General features: G+C 39.8%; 1 protein-coding gene across 3 annotated transcripts in view; it reads right to left on the bottom strand.

Moving 5' to 3' along the window:
* The window catches only part of nalcn (sodium leak channel, non-selective), a 333,104-nt gene extending 318,397 nt beyond the window's left edge, over nucleotides 1-14,707 (bottom strand). The window contains exon 1 of one of the 3 annotated variants that reach the window (XM_061970749.2): nucleotides 14,580-14,707. The gene's annotated coding sequence lies outside the window, so the exon portion shown is untranslated. The remainder of the gene's footprint in view (nucleotides 1-14,579) is intronic. The other 2 variants (XM_061970750.2, XM_072914538.1) reach the window with 2 other exon arrangements.
* Nucleotides 14,708-24,329: the final 9,622 nt, after the last annotated feature.

Here is a 24,329-nt window from a genome sequence, read left to right as displayed (position 1 = left end):
CCGCCACAAATAAATGAATGCGTGGGAAACACTTGACATATTAAATAGCGCACCGCACGTTGTGTAAACAATGCACACCGAGGCACAACACACGGCATGCTAGCAACGACCGGGCTAGGACAACATGTAAAAGCCAGAGCTGGAAGACCCTCCTGCCTCGTTAAGATCTCCCGTTTGGGAACATTCCGGCTTTGCGGTGTTCAGCAGCAGTAGGGTATGCTTCTGCCAACACGTCAAACATGCTAACCCATTTTGAAGTGGCACCACCCCCAAGTGAACATCACTTCAATGTGTCACACCGCGGTGAGGGAAGTCTTGTCTTGGTTTTTTCTGTCTTGTGATTTACATGTTTTATTTTGAAAAGCAACTCCTCTTGTCTCAGATCACGGGTCCTTCCTCTTGTGTCACCAGTCTGACGTCATTCCTGACCCTTGATTGTTCCCACCTGTTTCCCATTACCCTCATGTTCTTTATAAGCCCATGCCTCCCCTTGTTCTGTGCCAGATTGTCTCGAGCTTTCGTGCCTGTCTTGCGTTCCATGTTCATGTTCATGTCCATGCCTTGCCTTGTCCCACGTCTACGTCCTTGCTTCCAGAATATCCCACGCTGTAATTTTGAATTAACGTTTTTCCTCCCTCAGAGCGACTTTTGTTATTCTACCTTTTTCTACCGCAGTGGTGAGTTATAATTTTTCCTTAAAGATTTTTTCCTCAAAGTTTTTGAGTGATTTTTTGTTTACATTTATTAGAGTAGTTAAGTTTTTATAGTCTTTATTTTCTTCCTCCTGCTGGAGCGTTTTTTTGTTAAAGTTTTTTGATAACAGATACGGTGCTAATTATAATTGTCCTTATTTTTGTCGGTTTTTCCCTTTTGGAACATTTTGTCGATAGCTATTTTTGTCATTTCATAGTATTTGAATTTACTCGGCTCTGGGGGCTTAAAGAGTTTTTCAAAATAAAAGCTTTATTTGGAATCACATCTCTGCATCTGAGTCCCTTCCTTCGTCCAAGCCTGACACAATGAAGAGAAAAACGAACAAACAGCTCCCCAGCGCGTTCAAGCAGCCTCTCCTCGGCGAGTCAGGCAGGGCTAAAGCAATAACAAATGTTTTTATAGCAGCAGATTTAAGACCATATTGCATTAAAAACTAGATTTTGACCCACTTCTATGGTGGAAGAACAATGAGCCCATATATCCTCTTACTGCCAAGTTAGCCAGGCACTACCTCGCCATGCCTGCTACCTCCACAATGTGGATAAACTGATTTTTCTGGCAAAAAAAACATGAAGATTGAGTGAAAGTCACCAGGGTTAAAGAAAAGTTAATCTGAGGCTGAGTTGACTTGAAACTGTTTAATGTTGTACTTTTTATAAGGAGAAGAAAAGTTGTGTCATTGTATTTAATCTGAGCAACAACTTGAGGCAGTTTAATGTTGATTAACGTGGACCCCGACTTAAACAAGTTGAAAAACTCATTGGGGTGTTACCATTTAGTGGTCAATTGTACGGAATATGTACTGTACTGTGCAATCTACTAATAAAAGTCTCAATCAATCAATCAATCAATCAAAAAAAGCACTTTATATGTAGAAAGGTTTTGTTCTGAGTCTTATCTTATTTAGTTTTTATTTTATATATGTTGACCACATTAACCCTGGCAATGGACCCTGTGTGTATATGTATCTTATGTCATTGTTTACACATTTGGTAAATAAATAACCAAAAAATTTATATTTTGTTGTTTTCTTACTGTACCGAAAATGAACCGAACCGTGACCTCTAAACCGAGGTACGTGCCGAACCGAAATTTTTGTGTACCGTTACACCCTTAATATACACCCTGTAAGTACTGTATATATGTAATGTAGTAACAGGAACATTCATAATAGCAATATGTAATATTTATAGTTTATTCATTTTAAGCATACAGCAGCGCATTCATTTTGACAAACGCATCACAACGTTAGCTTTTTCCTTCATCAACATCACTGATTACTCAGACTTCATGAGAGCCAACAAACATAATAAAACATTACTTACTGTACAATGTCTGCTCTCACTGAGATGCTGACTGTAAGGATGTTGATATATATTCCCTTTAGATTAAAAATGACTCATAATCCTCTCGGAGAAAAATTAGGGGTGGAACCAAGCGTCTTTTCGCATCTTTTTCGCCATTTCCAGGTCTAATGTGGCTCGTGCCAACTTCTCAGTTTATATAGGTAAGAGGCATAAATTATATTCTAGGATAAACTTTCTCGAGCTCCGAGGCCAGAAAGCAGCTCACCAGCTCATGAAGTCAATACAGCAGCATAAGGAAGTTACCTCCCTCTGATCAATGCACCGCTAAATGTTGGTCCTTCACGTTAGCGCTTATAATACCAAAATCGCTAATACTTGGTTAATATTCAGGTCACAAAATGGTTATGGATGGTGATGTATTATGTTTTATGGCTGGAAAAGATGCAATAGACGCGATGACATTGTGGCTCCCAGTCATTCCATTGTAAGCAGACAATTATTTATGAGTTACTTGCCAACCTTGAGACCTCCGATTTCGGGAGGTGGGGGGTGGGGGGTGGGGGGCGTGGTCGGGGGTAGGGAGGGGGCGTGGTTAAGATATATATATATATATAAGAAATACTTGACTTTCAGTGAATTCTAGCTATATATATATATATATATATATATATATATATATATATATATATATATATATATATATATATATATATATATATTTATTTATTTTATATATATATATATATATATATATATATATATATATATATATATATACAGTATATATGTGTGTGGGCTTTGTACCGAGGATGTCGTTGTGGCTTGTGCAGCCCTTTGAGACACCTGTGATTTAGGGTTATATAAATAAACATTGATTGATTGATTGATTGATTGATATATATATATATATATATATATATATATATATATATATATATATATATATATATATATATAAAAGAAATACTTGAATTTCAGTGTTCATTTATTTACACATATACAGGTAAAAGCCAGTAAATTAGAATATTTTGAAAAACTTGATTTATTTCAGTAATTGCATTCAAAAGGTGTAACTTATACATTATAGTTATTCATTGCACACAGACTGATGCATTCAAATGTTTATTTCATTTAATTTTGATGATTTGAAGTGGCAACAAATGAAAATCCAAAATTCCGTGTGTCACAAAATTAGAATATTACTTAAGGCTAATACAAAAAAGGGATTTTTAGAAATGTTGGCCAACTGAAAAGTATGAAAATGAAAAATATGAGCATGTACAATACTCAATACTTGGTTGGAGCTCCTTTTGTCTCAATTACTGCGTTAATGCGGCGTGGCATGGAGTCGATGAGTTTCTGGCACTGCTCAGGTGTTTTGAGAGCCCAGGTTGCTCTGATAGTGGCCTTCAACTCTTCTGCGTTTTTGGGTCTGGCATTCTGCATCTTCCTTTTCACAATACCCCACAGATTTTCTATGGGGCTATGGTCAGAGGAGTTGGCGGGCCAATTTAGAACAGAAATACCATGGTCCGTGAACCAGGCACGGGTAGATTTTGCGCTGTGTGCAGGCGCCAAGTCCTGTTGGAACTTGAAATCTCCATCTCCATAGAGCAGGTCAGCAGCAGGAAGCATGAAGTGCTCTAAAACTTGCTGGTAGACGGCTGCGTTGACCCTGGATCTCAGGAAACAGAGTGGACCGACACCAGCAGATGACATGGCACCCCAAACCATCACTGATGGTGGAAACATTACACTAGACTTCAGGCAACGTGGATCCTGTGCCTCTCCTGTCTTCTTCCAGACTCTGGGACCTCGATTTCCAAAGGAAATGCAAAATTTGCATGGTTGGGTGATGGTTTGGGGTGCCATGTCATCTGCTGGTGTCGGTCCACTCTGTTTCCTGAGATCCAGGGTCAACGCAGCCGTCTACCAGCAAGTTTTAGAGCACTTCATGCTTCCTGCTGCTGACCTTCTCTATGGAGATGGAGATTTCAAGTTCCAACAGGACTTGGCGCCTGCACAAAGCGCAAAATCTACCTGTGCCTGGTTTACGGACCATGGTATTTCTGTTCTAAATTGGCCCGCCAACTCCCCTGACCTTAGCCCCATAGAAAATCTGTGGGGTATTGTGAAAAGAAAGATGCAGAATGCCAGACCCAAAAACGCAGAAGAGTTGAAGGCCACTATCAGAGCAACCTGGGCTCTCATAACACCTGAGCAGTGCCAGAAACTCATCGACTCCATGCCACGCCGCATTAACGCAGTAATTGAGGCAAAAGGAGCTCCAACCAAGTATTGAGTATTGTACATGCTCATATTTTTCATTTTCATACTTTTCAGTTGGCCAACATTTCTAAAAATCCCTTTTTTGTATTAGCCTTAAGTAATATTCTAATTTTGTGACACACGGAATTTTGGATTTTCATTTGTTGCCACTTCAAATCATCAAAATTAAATGAAATAAACATTTGAATGCATCAGTCTGTGTGCAATGAATAAATATAATGTACAAGTTACACCTTTTGAATGCAATTACTGAAATAAATCAAGTTTTTCAAAATATTCTAATTTACTGGCTTTTACCTGTACACACACATAACACTCATCTACTCATTGTTGAGTTAAGGGTTGAATTGTCCACCCTCGTTCTATTCTCTGTCACTATTTCAGAACACACACATTATACAAATATACATTATATAATCAATAAGAAAACGGGAGCTCTAATTTGGGAGTCTGAATTAGGATCAGAAGTTCCTATATAAACATTGCGCACTCACGTCGCCTTTTTGTATTGATTACTGCAGCTGTGCACTGGATTCATTCACAAATACAAACTCCAACTCACAAACACTTTAGAGTTAGGCTCCACCATCAGAATGTGTACTTAAACTTATAAAGATCACATGGATATTATTCAGTGAGTTTATTCACCAAAACTAACCTGTTATACAGGAGGAAAAAGCACACAGGACGTTTCAATTGTTCACAGACTGGTCGCGCTCATCAGAATGACAAGACACTTCCGGTCTGCAGGTGATAGCATTCAATTGGGAAGAAACGCCCTACTGCCCCCTACTGACCAATGTGAATACTGATAAATGTGTAATGACAGCTCCAAAAACGAATTCAATCCACAAAATAAAATAAATAAATCAACACAAAAATGTGACACATTATGGGTGGGTCACATATGCATGTACAGTAGATGGCAGTATTGTCCTGTTTAAAAGTGTCACAACATTGCTGATTACGGCAGACGAACTGCTTTACAGTAGACGAAAACTTGACTGCTGTTGTTGTGTGTTGTTACCGCGCTGGGAGGACGTTAATGAAACTGCCTAACAATAAACCCACATAAGAAACCAAGAACTCGCCCTCGATCATTAGCCGTTTATATTGTGGGAAAGCGGACGTGTGAACAGGCTGTCAACACGTCACTCAGGTCCGCATGGAACTGGAGGGGGCGTGGCCTCCAGCTCCGCCTGAATTTCGGGAGATTTTCGGGAGAAAATTTGTCCCGGGAGGTTTTCGGGAGAGGCGCTGAATTTCGGGAGTCTCCCGGAAAATCCGGGCGGGTTGGCAAGTATGTAGAATGCATCCAAAAAAACATGTGTTTTTGACTCTCAAGAATTGTGATTTAGAGGCAAAATTCCCAACAAAAAGTGCAGTTCCTCTTGAAAAAAAAAAAAAAGATGTATAATGTTTTGCCATAAAACCACAGGAGATGGACTTTTTTTCAACGTAGCAGTAACAAAGTGACATAAGTATTTACTTTAGCAGCAACTCTATCATTTCAAAGGCACATTTAAAAACTCTCTGAAAGTGTGATTGTTGCACATGGACATATGGAGATGTGGGCAAGAGTGACAAGAAAATCACCGGGCCTGGCTGCTATTATGTGCGAGAACCACAATTAACTTTCCATTTGGGGGGGACAGAGAAGCAGGATGTCATCACATTAATTGTAATTCTGGTTTCTATAAACTTTCTTTGCTCAAGTTTGAAAACTCGCCGTAACAACATAGCAGGGGTCCTCAAAAGATGGTCTGCGGGCCAAATCCAACCAGCCAAAACCTTTAATTTGGCCACCAAACATTATCCAAGTAATGAAACTATATATTTTTTTTTACAGAAAACTGTTCATTAATGGAAGTGATACATAATATAATGCTCATTGTGTAATAAGCAGGCATGTGATTTGAATTTAATGAAAAAGACTGAAAATAAGCCAGGGTCTTTTCAGCAATTGAATATGCAAAAATTAGCAAAATAAGAACCATTTAAAGATGTTTTAGTGTTTAAAGAATTGAAAAATTATATATATATATATATTTTTTTCAAGTATTTCCTATATATATATATATATATGTATATATATATATATATATATATGTATGTGTGGGAAAAAAAATCACAAGACTATTTCATCTCTACAGGCCTGTTTCATGAGGGGGGGTGTCCTCAATCATCAGGAGATTTTAATGGGAGCATTCACATACCATGGTTTATATAGGGCACAGAGTGGGTGGGTACAGGCTGGCCTAGGGGCGTGGTGATTGGCTCATGTGTTACTTAGGAGGTGTTTCCGTCTATGGCGGCATGTTGTTACAATTTCGCTGCGCTTGTTGAGGGATGACAGGTCTGGACGGTAAATAATAAACAGTTTCTCTTTCAAGCATAGGTTGCATCTTGTATTACCACTATTGTAAGGTGTGCTGGATGCAAGAATTTGCCATGTTATTGAATATTCAACATTAAGGTAATACGCAAGGACATTAACACATCCGACACATATGTAGGATTAACCGAGGGAGAATTCAAAACCAGATGGAACAATCACAAGGCTTCTTTCAGGAACAAAAACCTGCGAAATACCACAGAACTCAGCAAACACATTTGGGACCTCAAAGACAATAATGTTGAATATTCAATAACATGGCAAATTCTTGCATCCAGCACACCTTACAATAGTGGTAATAAAAGATGCAACCTATGCTTGAAAGAGAAACTGTTTATTATTTACCGTCCAGACCTGTCATCCCTCAACAAGCGCAGCGAAATTGTAACAACATGCCGCCATAGACGGAAACACCTCCTAGGTAACACATGAGCCAATCACCACGCCCCTAGGCCAGCCTGTACCCACCCACTCTGTGCCCTATATAAACCATGGTATGTGAATGCTCTCATTAAAATCTCCTGATGATTGAGGACACCCCCCCTCATGAAACAGGCCTGTAGAGATGAAATAGTCTTGTGATTTTTTTTCCCCACACATACATATATTGCGCTCTACTACGGTATCGAGCACTATTTTTTGGATAACCTTATTAAGACATATATATATATATATATATATATATATATATATAATCCGTTCATGAATGAGTATATCCGTATATCCATATTTTCAAGTATTTCATATATACTGTATATATATATATATTGCGATACTGGAAGCATTCCACTCCTTTATAGCCGCAAGTAGGGTTGTCCCAATACCAATATTTTGGTATCGGTACAAAAATGTATTTGGATACTTTTTAGTACTTTTGTAAATAAAGGGGACCACAAAAAATGGCATTATAGGCTAAAATGTTAATTGAGATGTGAGATGATGATTTCATTTTCCAGCATGATCTGGCACCTGCCCACAGTGCCAAAACCACCAGTAACTGGTGTACTGACCATGGCATTACTGTCCTCGATTGGCCTGCCAACTCCCCTGACCTGAACCCCATAGAGAATTTGTGGGGTATTGTGAAGAAGAAGCTGAAAGACACCAGACCCAATAATGCAAATGAGCAAAAGGCCGCTATTGAAGCATCAGGCTGATTGCCTCCATGCCACGCCGCATTGATGAAGTAATCCGTGCAAAAGGATTCACAACCAAGTACTGAGTGCATTAATTGACATTTTCAAATGTTTGATTTTGTTTTGCTGTTGTAAATCTTTTTTTTTTACATGGTCTGAGGAAATATTCAAATTTTTTGAGATCGGATTTTTGAGTTTTCTTAAGCTGTTTGCCATAATCAGCAATATTAAAATAATAAAAGGCTTGCAGAATTTCAGTTGATGTGTAATAAATCCAGAATGTATAACATTTTTGTTTTTTCGAATTGCATTAAAGAAAATAAAGAACTTCATCACAATATTCTAATTTTCTGAGACAGTCCTGTATGTTGCCATCCAAGCAAAGTTACCATGGACGCCCCGGCTTATTTCAGCAAGACAATGCCAAGCCACGTGTTACATCAACGTGGCTTCATAGTAAAAGAGTGCGGGTACTAGACTGGCCTGTCTGTAGTCCAGACCTGTCTCCCATTGAAAATGTGTGGCGCATTATGAAGCCTAAAATACCACAGCGGAGACCCCCGGACTGTTGAACAACTTAAGCTGTACATCAAGCAAGAATGGGAAAGAATTCCACCTGAGAAGCTTAAAAAATGTGTCTCCTCAGTTCCCAAACGTTTACTGAGTGTTGTTAAAAGGAAAGGCCATGTAACACAGTGGTGAACATGCCCTTTCCCAACTACTTTGGCACGTGTTGCAGCCATGAAATTCTAAAGGGGAACATTATCAGCAGACCTATGTAAGCGTCAATATATACCTTGATGTTGCAGAAAAAAGACCATATATTTTTTTAACCGATTTCCGAACTCAAAATGGGTGAACTTTGGAGAATTAAACGCCTTTCTAATATTCGCTCTCGGAGCGATGACGTCACAACGTGACGTCGCATCGGGAAGCAATCCGCCATTTTCTCAAACACCAAGTCAAATCAGCTCTGTTATTTTCATTTTTTTCGACTGTTTTCCGTACCTTGGAGACATCATGCCTCGTCGGTGTGTTGTCGGAGGGTGTAACAACACCAACAGGGACGGATTCAAGTTGCACCAGTGGCCCAAAGATGCCAAAGTGGCAAGAAATTGGACGTTTGTTCCGCACACTTTACCGACGAAAGCTATGCTACGACAGAGATGGCAAGAATGTGTGGATATCCTGCGACACTCAAAGCAGATGCATTTCCAACGATAAAGTCAAAGAAATCTGCCGCCAGACCCCCATTGAATCTGCCGGAGTGTGTGAGCAATTCAGGGACAAAGGCCCTCGGTAGCACGGCAAGCAATGGCGGCAGTTTGTTCCCGCAGACGAGCGAGCTAAACCCCCTGGATGTCTTGGCTCACACCGTCCCGAAGATGATCAAGAGAAGAATATCGACCCTAGCTTTCCTGGCCTGCTGACATGAGGGTATGTCTACAGAATATATTAATTGATGAAAATTGGGCTGTCTGCACTCTCAAAGTGCATGTTGTTGCCAAATGTATTTCATATGCTGTAAACCTAGTTCATAGTTGTTAGTTTCCTTTAATGCCAAACAAACACATACCAATCGTTGGTTAGAAGGCGATCGCCGAATTCGTCCTCGCTTTCTCCCGCGTCGCTGGCTGTCGTGTCGTTTTCGTCGGTTTCGCTTGCATACGGTTCAAACCGATATGGCTCAATAGCTTCAGTTTCTTCTTCAATTTCGTTTTCGCTACCTGCCTCCACACTACAACCATCCGTTGCAATACATTCGTAATCTGTTGAATCGCTTAAGCCGCTGAAATCCGAGTCTGAATCCGAGCTAATGTCGCTATAGCTTGCTGTTCTATGCGCCATGTTTGTTTGTGTTGGCTTCACTATGTGACGTCACAGGAAAATGGACGGGTGGCTAAAATCAGGCACTTTGAAGCTTTTTTTAGGTATATTGCGTGATGGGTAAAATTTTGAAAAAAACTTCGAAAAATATAATAAGCCACTGGGAACTGATTTTTAATGGTTTTAACAATTCTGAAATTGTGATAATGTTCTCCTCTAAGTTAATTATTATTTACAAAAAAAATAAAAAATTTATGAGTTTGAACATCAAATATCTTGTCTTTGTAGTGCATTCAATTGAATATGGGTTGAAAAGAATTTGCAAATCATTGTATTCCCATACCTGCCAACTTTTGAAATCAGAAAAACCTAGTAGCCAGGGTCCAGGGGCCGCAGGCCCCGGTAGGTCCAGGACAAAGTCCTGGTGGGGGGTTCCTTCGCCCCCCGACGCAAAATGATTATTAGCATTCAGACAGGTTAAAATGTTGCTAAAACCATCACTTTTCTATCAGTCACAGTGACTTTTCAAAACAAAAATATGACAGCAAAAATCATATGGGTTGATTGACATGTTTATTCTGTAAGCTAACTTCAATAGTTTGAAATTATTTTGACAGTTAATGCCAGTTATCCTGTCAACCTTTCACAAGACTTCAATTTGTTAATTGAAAGTATAAACAGTATAAACACTTTTTACAGTAAACAAATGGTAAAACAGTACTAAACAATTCCATTCAAAAAAAAAATTGGTGTCATTATTAACTTTCTGTCCAAGCTTGTATAATCTACTGCCTTGTTCAATTGTAAAAAATATTCTGTGCCTAAAATTCACATTTCTATCACAATTATCATACTGTAAACATGGTAAGCTAACTTCATTAAAATTAATAGTCCTGTCAATAGCATGGAATTACAATTCAAATGTAGTTTTTTTGTAAGCCTTTCAAAAGAATTCAAAATATGAAAAATTAATGAAAATTAATTTAAGCCATCAGACACTTGAAAAGTGGCACATCACATCTCTAATGTAATCATTTTAACTTTTCAACAGAAACAGCACTGCAAAAATATTAAGGACATACTTCTGTATTTAGGTAGTTATGCTGTCAACATTTAACAAGATTTCTTCAACTTGGACTTGAAAGCATAAATTAGTATAAACACTTTTAACAGTATAACAGTACTAAACTAAATTGGTGTCATTACCTTTTTGTTTGCTCAATTATTGCCTCCGTAAATAAAACTTCGGCATTTATCACATCCAAAGAATCTGTTTGGGCGACGAAAAACGTTGAAAGTTTTCCACTTGTATCGCTAGCAACGGCATTAGACTTGTGTTTTTTTGTCTCAAACGTGGTCTTTTACATCGCTAATTCCTCCGTGTCCGATCGAAAAATCTTGTCTGCACAAGGTGCAATTCGCGTAGTTTATCAACGGATAATTATTCCCGGATAGGCTTTTGAATATTCTTCACGGAATGACTGCAGTTTTCTTTTCGGTTTAAGACTCGTATGCAATTTTTCTCCGGTTGATTCCATGATCGTTCGCTCGTTTGGGAACAATGGCAACTGGTGCCTCGTGCTTGGCAGCGGTGCTATAAACAGAGGTGGGTAGAGTAGCCAGAAATTGTACTCAAGTAAGAGTACTGTTACTTTAGAGATTTATTACTCAAGTAAAAGTAAGGAGTAGTCACCCAAATATTTACTTGAGTAAAAGTAAAAAGTATGTTGTAAAAAAAACTACTCAAGTACTGAGTAACTGATGAGTAACATACACACACATATCATATATATATATATATATATATATATATATATACACACACACACACACATATATATATACACACACATATATATATATATATATATATACATACATTGATTTATACATTATATAATTTATATTTATTTTTTTTGCCGTTTTTGTTTACATGTTAATAGTGTTTTAATGAATATACATGCATGTTTAACACATATAGATTCCTTTCTTTCATGAAGACAAGAATATAAGTTGGTGTATTACCTGATTCTGATGACTTGCATTGATTGTAATCAGACAGTAGTGATGACAAACGGCCACGTTTTCAAATGGAGGAGAAAAAAAGTTCCTCCTTTCTGTCTAATACCACATGAAAGTGGTTGGTTTTTGGCATCTTATATGTCCAGCTTCCATATTCGTTTTTATACACTTTACAAGAAATACATTGGCGGCAAACTCCGTAGCTTGCTAGCTTGTTTGCGCAGGCTTTCGGAGACTCTTATTTTGAAAGCGCAGGCGCGATGGAGCGGCACTTTTATTGTGAAGACAGGAACTGTGCAGTCAGTCTTTAGGCTTTTGACGGGTTGTACGGTTGAAATAAAAAATGGTCTTTTTTCCTTCACACTTTTGATTGATTGATTGGAACTTGTATTAGTAGATTGCACAGTACAGTACATATTCCGTACAATTGACCACTAAATGGTAACACCCCAATAAGTTTTTCAACTTGTTTAAGTCAGGTCATGTGACCACCTGGCTCTGTTTGATTGGTCCAACGTCACCAGTGACTGCATCTGATTGGTGGAACGGAGTGAACGTCACCAGTGACTGTATTTGTTGAAATGCAGGCACTATGAAGGTCTGTCTGACAGACCAAAACAAACAAAGCGTGCATTAACAGATCGATAAAAATTAGTAGCGAGTAGCGAGCTGAATGTAGATAAAAGTAGCGGAGTAAAAGTAGCGTTTCTTCTCTATAAATATACTCAAGTAAAAGTAAAAGTATGTTGCATTAAAACTACTCTTAGAAGTACAATTTATCCCAAAAGTTACTCAAGTAGATGTAACGGAGTAAACGTAGCACGTTACTACCCACCTCTGGCTATAAATAGCCTCGCGCATGGCATTCGGAATGGCTCGATAGGAAGTTACGGGAAGCAGTGTCGATTGTCATTGTTGTTACGCGATTTCGTGAATAAAACTTTTTAAAAAATTATTTTTTTTTAATTAATGAAAAACCGTATTTTTTATCACTGCAACCGTAACCCGGAATAGGTTGATGAAAACCGTACTAATTACGGGAAAACCGGAGTAGTTGGCAGGTATGTAGTTTTCACCCTTTTTGGAACGGATAATTATTCCCGGATAGGCTTTTGAATATTCTTCACGGAATGACTGCAGTTTTCTTTTCGGTTTAAGACTCGTATGCGATTTTTCTCCGGCTGATTCCATGATCGTTCGCTCGTTTGGAAACAATGGCCTCGTGCTTGGTAGCGGTGCTATAAATAGCCTCGCGCATGGCATTCGGAATGGCTCGATAGGAAGTTACGGGAAGCAGCGTCGATTGTCATTGTTGTTACGCGATTTCGTGAATAAAACTTCCATCCATCCATCCATCTTTTTCCGCTTATCCGAGGTCGGGTCGTGGGGGCAGCAGCCTAAGCAGGGAAGCCCAGACTTCCCTCTCCCCAGCCACTTCGTCCAGCTCCTCCCGGGGGATCCCGAGGCGTTCCCAGGCCAGCCGGGAGACATAGTCTTCCCAACGTGTCCTGGGTCTTCCTCGTGGCCTCCTACCGGTCGGACATGCCCTAAACACCTCCTTAGGGAGGCGCTCGGGTGGCATCCTGACCAGATGCCCGAACCACCTCATCTGGCTCCTCTCGATGTGGAGGAGCAGCGGCTTTACTTTAAGCTCCCCCCGGATGACAGAGCTTCTCACCCTATCTCTAAGGGAGAGCCCCGCCACCCGGCGGAGGAAACTCATTTCGGCCGCTTGTACCCGTGATCTTGTCCTTTCGGTCATAACCCAAAGCTCATGACCATAGGTGAGGATGGGAACGTAGATCGACCGGTAAATTGAGAGCTTTGCCTTCCGGCTCAGCTCCTTCTTCACCACAACGGATCGATACAGCGTCCGCATTACTGAAGACGCCGCACCGATCCGCCTGTCGATCTCACGATCCACTCTTCCCTCACTCGTGAACAAGACTCCGAGGTAGTTGAACTCCTCCACTTGTGGCAAAATCTCCTCCCCAACCCGGAGATGGCACTCCACCCTTTTCCGGGCGAGAACCATGGACTCGGACTTGGAGGTGCTGATTCTCATCCCAGTCGCTTCACACTCAGCTGCGAACCGATCCAGTGAGAGCTGAAGATCCTGGCCAGATGAAGCCATCAGGACCAAATCATCTGCAAAAAGCAGAGACCTAATCCTGCAGCCACCAAACCGGAATAAAACTTTAAAAAAAAAAATGTTTTTTTAATTAATGAAAAACCGTATTTTTTATCACTGCAACCGCAACCCGGAATAGGTTGATGAAAACCGTACTAATTACGGGAAAACCGGAGTAGTTGGCAGGTATGTATTTCCGTTTATATTTACATCTAACACAATTTCCCAACTCATATGGAAACGGGGTTAGTAGAAGCTTGTCCCTATGTGGTATTGACAAGGAGCTGCACACAATATTGACTATTAAACAATGTGTACGTTGCATGTAGGATGATAAGAAGCTGTCCTAAATGCACACTATCATACATGAGATTAGATTAGCCTGAATGACACCACCCCCCGCGACCCCAAAGGGAATAAGCGGTAGAAAATGGATGGATGGATGGACACCAGAGCAGCCAAGGTTACTATGGAAACGCGTTAGCTAGTGCGCTACAGTGGCTTAAAACAAGATAAACACAACATATAACGGTGAACAAACGTAATGGAAAGGCGGTTAAGGAAACTTTCATTCAACCTGCCAACGGTGACATGTGACATTTATAACAAAAACACGCCATTATGTCGAGTCACGGCCTACTCCGGAGGATGCTACATCACTTCCGCAGCACGACAAGCTAGCGAGTGGGGACGCAAAAATGAACGCTCTATCGCCATTTGACGTCGTGTAGTATTAGGAAGCAAATAATATGACTTACAGGAGGTGTTTGTATGTCTCCTTCTTATCGACCGGGTCCCATCTTGTCCCGCGACATCAGCTGTTTTCCTCCTCTTTTGCATGTGTGTGTGTGTGTGTGTCGGGGATGAGCGTGCGCGCGCAACCTGCAATCTCTTCAGCAGCAGCTGCAACAGGGCGCGCGACCGTCACCATGGTAACGGGGGATTCGCGGACTCTGGTGTCGCGCGACATTTAAACTCTTAAGATACAAATTAAAAATGTTACATCAATAATTACCGTACTAAAATGTTCTCCTGGAATTCCGCATATTTAGTTTTTTAAGTAAGTTTGAATTCCAAATGAATCCTCCTTCTATACCAGGGGTCGGCAACCTAAAATGTTGAAAGAGCAATATTGGGCCAAAAATACTTTTAAAAAAAATCTGTCTGGATCCGCAAAAAAAAAGGGGCCTTATATAAGTGTTATAATCATACTTGCCAACCTTGAGACCTCCAATTTCGGGAGGTGGGGAGTGGGGGGTGGGTGCGGGGGGCGGGGGCGTGGTTAAGAGGGGAGGAGTATATTTACAGCTAGAATTCACCAAGTCAAGTATTTCATATATATATATATATATATATATATATATATATATATATATATATATATATATATATATATATATATATACATATATATATATATATATATCCCCGCGACCCCGAAGGGAATAAGCGGTAGAAAATGGATGGATGGATGGATGGATATATATATATATATATATATATATATATATATATATATATATATATATATATATATATATATATATATATATATATATATATATATATATATATAAACTGAAAGTTAATTATTTCTTATATATATATATATATATATATATATATATATATATATATATATATGTAAGAAATAATTGACTTTCAGTTTATATATATATATATATATAGATATATATATATATATATACACACATATATATATATATATACACACACACATATATATATATATATATATATATATATATATATATATATATATACACACACACATATATATATATATATATATATATATATATATATATATATATATATATATATATATATATATATATATATATATATATATATATATATAAATAAATAAAAGAAATACTTGAATTTCAGTGTTCATTTATTTACACATATACACACACATAACACTCATCTACTCATTGTTGAGTTAAGGGTTGAATTGTCCATCCTTTTTCTATTCTCTGTCACTATCTTTCTAACCATGCTGAACACCCTCTCTGATGATGCATTGCTGTGTGGCACGCACAAAAGTGCTTTCATCAAATGCACTAGATGGCAGTTTTGTCCTGTTTAAGAGTGTCACAACATTGCTGTTTACGGCAGACGGACTGCTTTACTGTAGACGTTCTTTATATTGTCGGAAAGCGGACTCAGGTCCGCATGGAGCTGGAGGGGGCGTGGCCTCCAGCTCCGCCTGAATTTCGGGAGATTTTCAGGAGAAAATTTGTCCCGGGAGGTTTTCGGGAGAGGCGCTAAATTTCGGGAGTCTCCGAGTATGGTTATAATGAAGGCAACACATGATGTAAGTGTCTATATTAGCTATATTAGCCTACTATCTAAGGCTGACGCAAATCTTTGTTGACAAAAATGTTGTATTTTAATTTTTATTCTACACATTATTGCAACATTGGGAAAACACTAGTGAAATGGAGGCTTCTCACAGGATGAGATAACTTCTGGAAATGACTGGCTCAGAATGAACCAAAGACGGCAGTCTGTCTTCTTCTAATGGATTTATTACAATCTTTGCGAACTGGGTAACGTTTGCTGTGGTCTGGAACAACATGACACACAAACAAGTAGCATCAGAGAGAGTTGCACATGTAAATAAACTACGATGAGTTCAAGGATCGCTGAAATTAGTAACACAAAACGGCGCTTGCCAAATATTCTCATCAGTGAAGCATGTATAACATAAACAGTGGGATTTCTAACAGTTAGGAAGGTTTGTGTCATGTTTGTTCTCCTACACAAATTATATTAAAACAAAACTTTTTTTTTTTTCTTCATCTTTTTCCATTTTCACACATCTCTGAAAGAGGTTCAGGGAGCCACTAGGGCAGCATGCGGCTCTAGAGCCGCGGGTTGCTGACCCCCGTTCTATACTGTATTTCAGTTTTGCTATACACAACCATGTGTGTATGACATTATTAAAACCAGGCTCGAGGAATTCATATTTTCATTGACATGCAAAAGGAGTTGGGTGTTTTAAATCATATCAAAAAATGCCAGTTTGTACTTAAACATGTTTTGCAATATTATGTAAATAATACATATCCTGACGTATTTTTTAAATATATTTTAAAAAAATTCTCTCTATTTCACAATTTTCATAACATTCATTAATTTTGAGACATCTCTATTTTAAATAGTATACAGGTAAAAGCCAGTAAATTAGAATATTTTGAAAAACTTGATTTATTTCAGTAATTGCATTCAAAAGGTGTAACTTGTACATTATATTTATTCATTGCACACAGACTGATGCATTCAAATGTTTATTTCATTTAATTTTGATGATTTGAAGTGGCAACAAATGAAAATCCAAAATTCCGTGTGTCACAAAATTAGAATATTACTTAAGGCTAATACAAAAAAGGGATTTTTAGAAATGTTGGCCAACTGAAAAGTATGAAAATGAAAAATATGAGCATGTACAATACTCAATACTTGGTTGGAGCTCCTTTTGCCTCAATTACTGCGTTAATGCGGCGTGGCATGGAGTCGATGAGTTTCTGGCACTGCTCAGGTGTTATGAGAGCCCAGGTTGCTCTGATAGTGGCCTTCAACTCTTCTGCGTTTTTGGGTCTGGCATTCTGCATCTTCCTTTTCACAATACCCCACAGATTTTCTATGGGGCTAAGGTCAGGGGAGTTGGCGGGCCAATTTAGAACAGAAATACCATGGTCCGTAAACCAGGCACGGGTAGATTTTGCGCTGTGTGCAGGCGCCAAGTCCTGTTGGAACTTGAAATCTCCATCTCCATAGAGCAGGTCAGCAGCAGGAAGCATGAAGTGCTCTAAAACTTGCTGGTAGACGGCTGCGTTGACCCTGGATCTCAGGAAACAGAGTGGACCGACACCAGCAGATGACATGGCACCCCAAACCATCACTGATGGTGGAAACTTTACACTAGACTTCAGGCAACGTGGATCCTGTGCCTCTCCTGTTTTCCTCCAGACTCTGGGACCTCGATTTCCAAAGGAAATGCAAAATTTGCATGGTTGGGTGATGGTACAAAAATCCCTTTTTTGTATTAGCCTTAAGTAATATTCTAATTTTGTGACACACGGAATTTTGGATTTTCATTTGTTGCCACTTCAAATCATCAAAATTAAATGAAATAAACATTTGAATGCATCAGTCTGTGTGCAATGAATAAATATAATGTACAAGTTACACCTTTTGAATGCAATTACTGAAATAAATCAAGTTTTTCAAAATATTCTAATTTACTGGCTTTTACCTGTATATATATTGTTTATTTGAATATGACCAATGTATGATCCTGCAACTACTTGGTATCGGATCGATACCCAAATTTGTGATATCATCCAAAACTAATGTAAAGCATCAAACAAGAATAAGTGATTATTACATTTTAACAGAAGTGTAGATAGAACATGTTGAAATAGAAAATAACCAGATGTTAACAGTAAATGAACAAGTGGATTAATAATTCATTTTTACAGCTTGTCCCTCATAATGTTGAAAAAAATAATAGGTGTATAAATGACACAATATGTTACTGCATATGTCAGCAGACTAATTAGAAGCCTTTGTTTGTTTACTTACTACTAAAAGACAAGTTGTCTTGTACATTCATTATTTTATTTAAGGACTAAATTGCAATAATAAACATATGTTTAATGTACCTTAAGATTTTTTTGTTAGAATAAAGCCAATAATGCAATTTTTTGTGGTCGCCTTTATTTAGAAAAGTATCGAAAAGTATTTAAACACATTTTGGCATTACCGGTACCGGCACAAACCGAGTCCCTAGCAGGAGTTTGTCAAAGTAAGACCCTTTTTTTTCGACGAAAAACCAAGATGTCCTATTTTCTGTTCGTTTTCAGGTATGGTTTCTTGAGACTTTTATGTGCGTCTCGTCATGATAGACGTCTCCTGCGATTTTTGTGTGGATACTGTCGCGTCAGACTAGTCTTCCTCCTAAGGAATAAAAGTCACTGGTCAATCCCAAGTTCTTTCGGATGACATATATGTTGAGTAAGAAGGACCATCAAGACAGAGTAGCAATATTATCAAGTTTTACTAAAGCTTTAGGAGACCAGTCTTACAATGCGTTAATAGTAGCATCTAGAAGCAGTCTGAAAATTAAACGGAAAGAGACAGCTTATTAAGTACGAAAACAGCCCCCTCCCGCCCAGAAAGGAATACAGCCTTATTGTTTTAAACCAGGGGTCGGCAACCCAAAATGTTGAAGGAGCCATATAGGACCAAAAATACAAAAACAAATCTGTCTGGAGCCGCAAAAAATTAAAAGCCATATTACATACAGATAGTGTGTCATGAGATATAAATTGAATTAAGAGGACTTAAAGGAAACTAAATGACCTCAAATATAGCTACAAATGAGGCATAATGATGCAATATGTACATATAGCTAGCCTAAATAGCATGTTAGCATCGATTAGCTTGCAGTCATGCAGTGACCAAATATGTCTGATTAGCACTCCACACAAGTCAATAACATCAACAAAACTCACCTTTCATGCACAACCTTAAAAGTTTGGTAGACAAAAGGAGACAGAAAAAGAAGTGGCATAAAACACGTCCTAGAAAGTCGGAGAAAGTTATACATGTAAACAAACTAAGGTGAGTTCAAGGACCGCCAAAATTAGTAGGACAAAACGGCGCTCGCCAAATACTGGAATCAGTGAAGCATGTTTAATACAAACAGTGTGATTTATAACAATTAGGGAGGTTTGTGTCATGTTTGTCCTCCTACAGAAACCATATTAAAACAAAAAATTGATTTTTCTATTTTTCATACATTTTTGAAAAAGCTCCAGAGAGCCACTAGGGCGGCGCTATGCGGCTCTAGAGCCGCGGGTTGCCGACCCCTGTTCTAAACAGATAAGGTAAAAAGGGAGTACATCATACTCCCAACATTCCAGCGCCTTCAAGGTGAAACAGAGTTTACCAGCGAACAAAAGGAAAAAGCACAAAGTGTACACATGGAAAAATACTAGTTGATTTAAACATGACTATTGATAAAGAAATAACTCTTAAATATATATGCATTCTCCACAATACGTGAAACTGTTAGTAGGGGCTATTTTTTCTCATTTTCAAAGGTGGAACGATAGAGCCATTTTTGACATTTTCAGGACCCCCAAAATATATAATCTGTCATCATACCTGAAGCGCCTGCAAAACATGGGGACTTTTTGTGCTTGTTAAGGGCCGGGCTGTGGGATCACAGACTGTGGCGATTTTGAACTGAATCGCAAGATGGATCACATCATGGAGAAGCTTGCTGAAAAGGAAACATTTAATTTAATTTGAGAGCAGCCAGCATGGACGAATAGAACAGACAAATCATTGTATTGTCTGCTCGCGGAAAACAAACATACTAATCTACGATTTGACTCCCTCGAATGGCGTTGACGCTGTGAACAACAGGAACAGGCTGTTCTGAAAACACCCCCGAGGACACCTCAAAGATGGGCGCTTTTGACCTCCGTCCCTCCTCAACGACACCTGGAGTCGAACTTTTGCTTGCATGCAGATCGGCCTCAGTCTATGACATTACATCATCACACCCAAGACAATGGACCTGGATAGCCTCCGGGAAGAAGTAGTGGACTACCAAGTGCTTGGCACTGAAGATCTTCCTCAGGAAGCAAAGATTGACCGGTTTTGGGCCATGCTAGGGAGAGATGGAAGATTCCAGACTCTAATGCATTTGATGAAAGCACTTTTGTGCGTGCCACACATCAATGCATCATCAGAGAGGGTGTTCAGCATGGTTAGAAAAATAGTGACAGAGAATAGAACAAGGATGGACAATTCAACCCTTAACTCAACAATGAGTAGATGAGTGTTATGTGTGTGTATATGTGTAAATAAATGAACACTGAAATTCAAGTATTTCTTTTATTTATATATACATATATATATAATAAAATAAATATATATATATATATATATATATATATATATATAGCTAGAATTCACTGAAAGTCAAGTATTTCTTAGATATATATATATATATAGTAAATATACTCCTCCCCTCTTAACCACCCCCCTAACCACGCCCCCCGCTCCACCCCCGACCATGCCCACCCCACCCCCCGAAATCGGAGGTCTCAAGGTTGGCAAGTATGTTCTTAGCATATCTTATTTGGATCAGTTTTAGCCTGTTTACAACTATCAAAATGGCCACAAATGTGTCCAACTATCATATCTGTGTTCTAGAAGGTGTGAGCGGAAGCCATGTTTTCTGGTTCCGTTCCTTCGTGGCTTTGGCAGCCTTGAGAGGCCCCACAGTCCCGGTCTTAAACAGACGACTAGCTTTTCGTCGGGCAATCTCGCAGGGGAACTCAAGACTGTCAGCCAAAGGATAAAGCATACAGAGCCAATAATCACATACGGACAACAAGCTACAGCTGAGATGGGGCTGGACTCTGGCCTAGATTAGCAGCCAACAAATAAATTCAGGAAATGGCAGAAGTGAAGCCCCCGTCAAAGTACGACAAGCACATGTGAAAGTAATTGCACTCAGAGGACAGCCTAAGCATCCCAAGAATGTCAGTGATTAGACATGCACACACCGACCTGGGTCTAGAACAGGGATCACCAACCCAAATATACCAAAAATACAAACAAACATCTGTCTGGAGCCGCAAAAAATGTAAAGCCTTGTATAAGTGTTATACCATGTGCTTTGTGGACTTGGAGAAGGCATTCGACCGTGTACCCCGGGAAGTCCCGTGGGGAGTGCTCAGAGAGTATGGGGTATCGGACTGTCTTATTGTGGCGGTTCGCTCCCTGTATGATCAGTGCCAGAGCTTGGTCCGCATTGCTGGCAGTAAGTCGGACCCGTTTCCAGTGAGGGTTGGTCTCCGTCAGGGCTGCCCTTTGTCACCGATTCTGTTCATAACTTTTATGGACAGAATTTCTAGGCGCAGTCAAGGCGTTGAGGGGATCTGGTTTGGTAGCTGCAGGATTAGGTCTCTGCTTTTTGCAGATGATGTGGTCCTGATGGCTTCATCTGGTCAAGATCTTCAGCTCTCACTGGATCGGTTCGCAGCCGAGTGTGAAGCGACTGGGATGGGAATCAGCACCTCCAAGTCCGAGTCCATGGTTCTCGCCCGGAAAAGGGTGGAGTGCCATCTCCGGGTTGGGGAGGAGATCTTGCCCCAAGTGGAGGAGTTCAAGTACCTCGGAGTCTTGTTCACGAGTGAGGGAAGAGTGGATCGTGAGATCGACAGGCGGATCGGTGCGGCGTCTTCAGTAATCCGGACGCTGTATCGACCCGTTGTGGTGAAGAAGGAGCTGAGCCGGAAGGCAAAGCTCTCGATTTACCGGTCGATCTACGTTCCCATCCTCACCTATGGTCATGAGCTTTGGGTTATGACCGAAAGGACAAGATCACGGGTACAAGCGGCCCAAATGAGTTTCCTCCGCCGGGTGGCGGTGTCATGTCTGTGTAATCATGTTTTGTCTTAGTCATGTTTTGTTTAGTTATTGGACTCTTTAGTTTCTGGCTTTTCACTCCCTTGTCTTGTTTCCATGATTACCCATTAGTTTCACCTGTTCCACGTTTGGACTCATTGTGCACTCTTGTTTGTCACCATAGCAACCCATTAGTTTTCACCTGTCACGTCACGCACCTGTTTCACGTTTTGAGTCACGCACCTGTTTTTGTTAATCATGTCTGTAGTATTTAAGTTCATTGTTTTTCAGTTTGTCTTTCTGGTGACATCCCTGCATTTATGCTTCTGCACACTCTCCACACCCTTATGATCCTTGCTGCTCTTTTTTCATGCCGGTTCCCTGCCAAGTAAGTTTTTGTTTATTAAGCCACAGTTAGTGTTTTTTTTTGTTGTTCATAGTTTCTGCCTTTGTGCAAGTATTTGTTTTCATAGCCAAGTCGTTTCTCCGCCACTGTGCGCGCTTTTCGTTTGTATTTTTTTTTGTAGTTATAGTGTTTAAATAAATAATGTATTCCCCTTCACGCCACATATGGTCCAAATCTTTTGCACCTCGGGAGAACAAACCAACCCCAGGACCAAGTCATGACAGGCGGGGCTCTCCCTTAGAGATAGGGTGAGAAGCTCTGTCATCCGGGGGGAGCTCAAAGTAAAGCCGCTGCTCCTCCGCATCGAGAGGAGCCAGATGAGGTGGTTCGGGCATCTGGTCAGGATGCCACCCGAACGCCTCCCTAGGGAGGTGTTTAGGGCACGTCCGACCGGTAGGAGGCCACGGGGAAGACCCAGGACACGTTGGGAAGACTATGTCTCCCGGCTGGCCTGTGAACACCTCAGGATCCCCCGGAAAGAGCTGGACGAAGTGGCTGGGGAGAGGGAAGTCTGGGCTTCCCTGCTTAGGCTGCTGCCCCCGCGACCCGACCTCGGATAAGCGGAAGAAGATGGATGGATGGATGGATATAAGTGTTATAATGAAGGCAACACATGATGTGTCCATATTAGCTTACTATCAAAGGCTGACGCAAATCTTCGTTGACAGACATGTTGTATTTACATTTTTATTCTACACATTAGTAAAATGGAGGCTTCTCACAGGATGATATAACTTCTGGAAATGACTGGCTCAGAATGCCCAAAAGTATACTGTAGATGTGTGTGTCCAAGTTAAAGGAAACAACAGGCTGTCTTCTTCTAATGGATTTATTAAAATCTTTGCAAGCTGGGTAACATTTGCTGTGGTCTGGAACAACATGGCACACAAACAACTATCACAAATGCAGCCAATATTACATACAATCTACCAGTGACGTGCAGTCACTAGAGGCAGGTGAGGCGGAGCCTCACCTGCCATCATGGAAAGAAAACAAATGTAAAAAGAAAAGAAAAAAATTAAATTGTTATATGTATCCAGTGATTATAATATAAAGTTATTTTCCATTTAACTTCACCAGTTTTAGATTATTTTTATTCAAAATCGCTGAATTTTCACATTTTCCGTTCAAATACTGAGAAGAGACGGTGCGGTGATCAGCAGCCAGTTGAGGCACGTCACTCAGTGGCTCAACATGGATTGCGCAATGACTCGGCTAACTGCTGGCCTGCTGTGCAGTGAGACGGTATTGCTATATAAATTATATTATACATTTCCATAGTTTAGTTAGCTGAGGTATATAGTGTACAGTGTATTTTGTCAACAACTGTATGTGTGTAAAGTATTTCTTGTGCTGAGCGATCATAAAACGGCTGCAAAAGACGCACTGTGTGAGGCTCGCCTCCTGCACCCCCGCCGTAGAATTGTTATATCAACTAAAGCCCACACTTAAACTTTCCACGTGCAAGATTGAATCTATTTTAAAAAATTATTTCATAAGAAGCCAAAAAGTGCAAAAACAATAATGTTCGTGTTGGAGGAGTTGTGAATGACTGCAGGGACACAACATTAGGTACACCTGCAGACTGCAGGTGTACCTAATTCACAACTCCTCCAACACGAACATTATTGTTTTTGCACTT

This window comes from Nerophis lumbriciformis, linkage group LG13, assembly GCF_033978685.3.
Source record: "Nerophis lumbriciformis linkage group LG13, RoL_Nlum_v2.1, whole genome shotgun sequence".
NCBI classification, from domain to species: domain Eukaryota; kingdom Metazoa; phylum Chordata; class Actinopteri; order Syngnathiformes; family Syngnathidae; genus Nerophis; species Nerophis lumbriciformis.
This window is presented reverse-complemented; position numbering and strand designations above follow the sequence as displayed.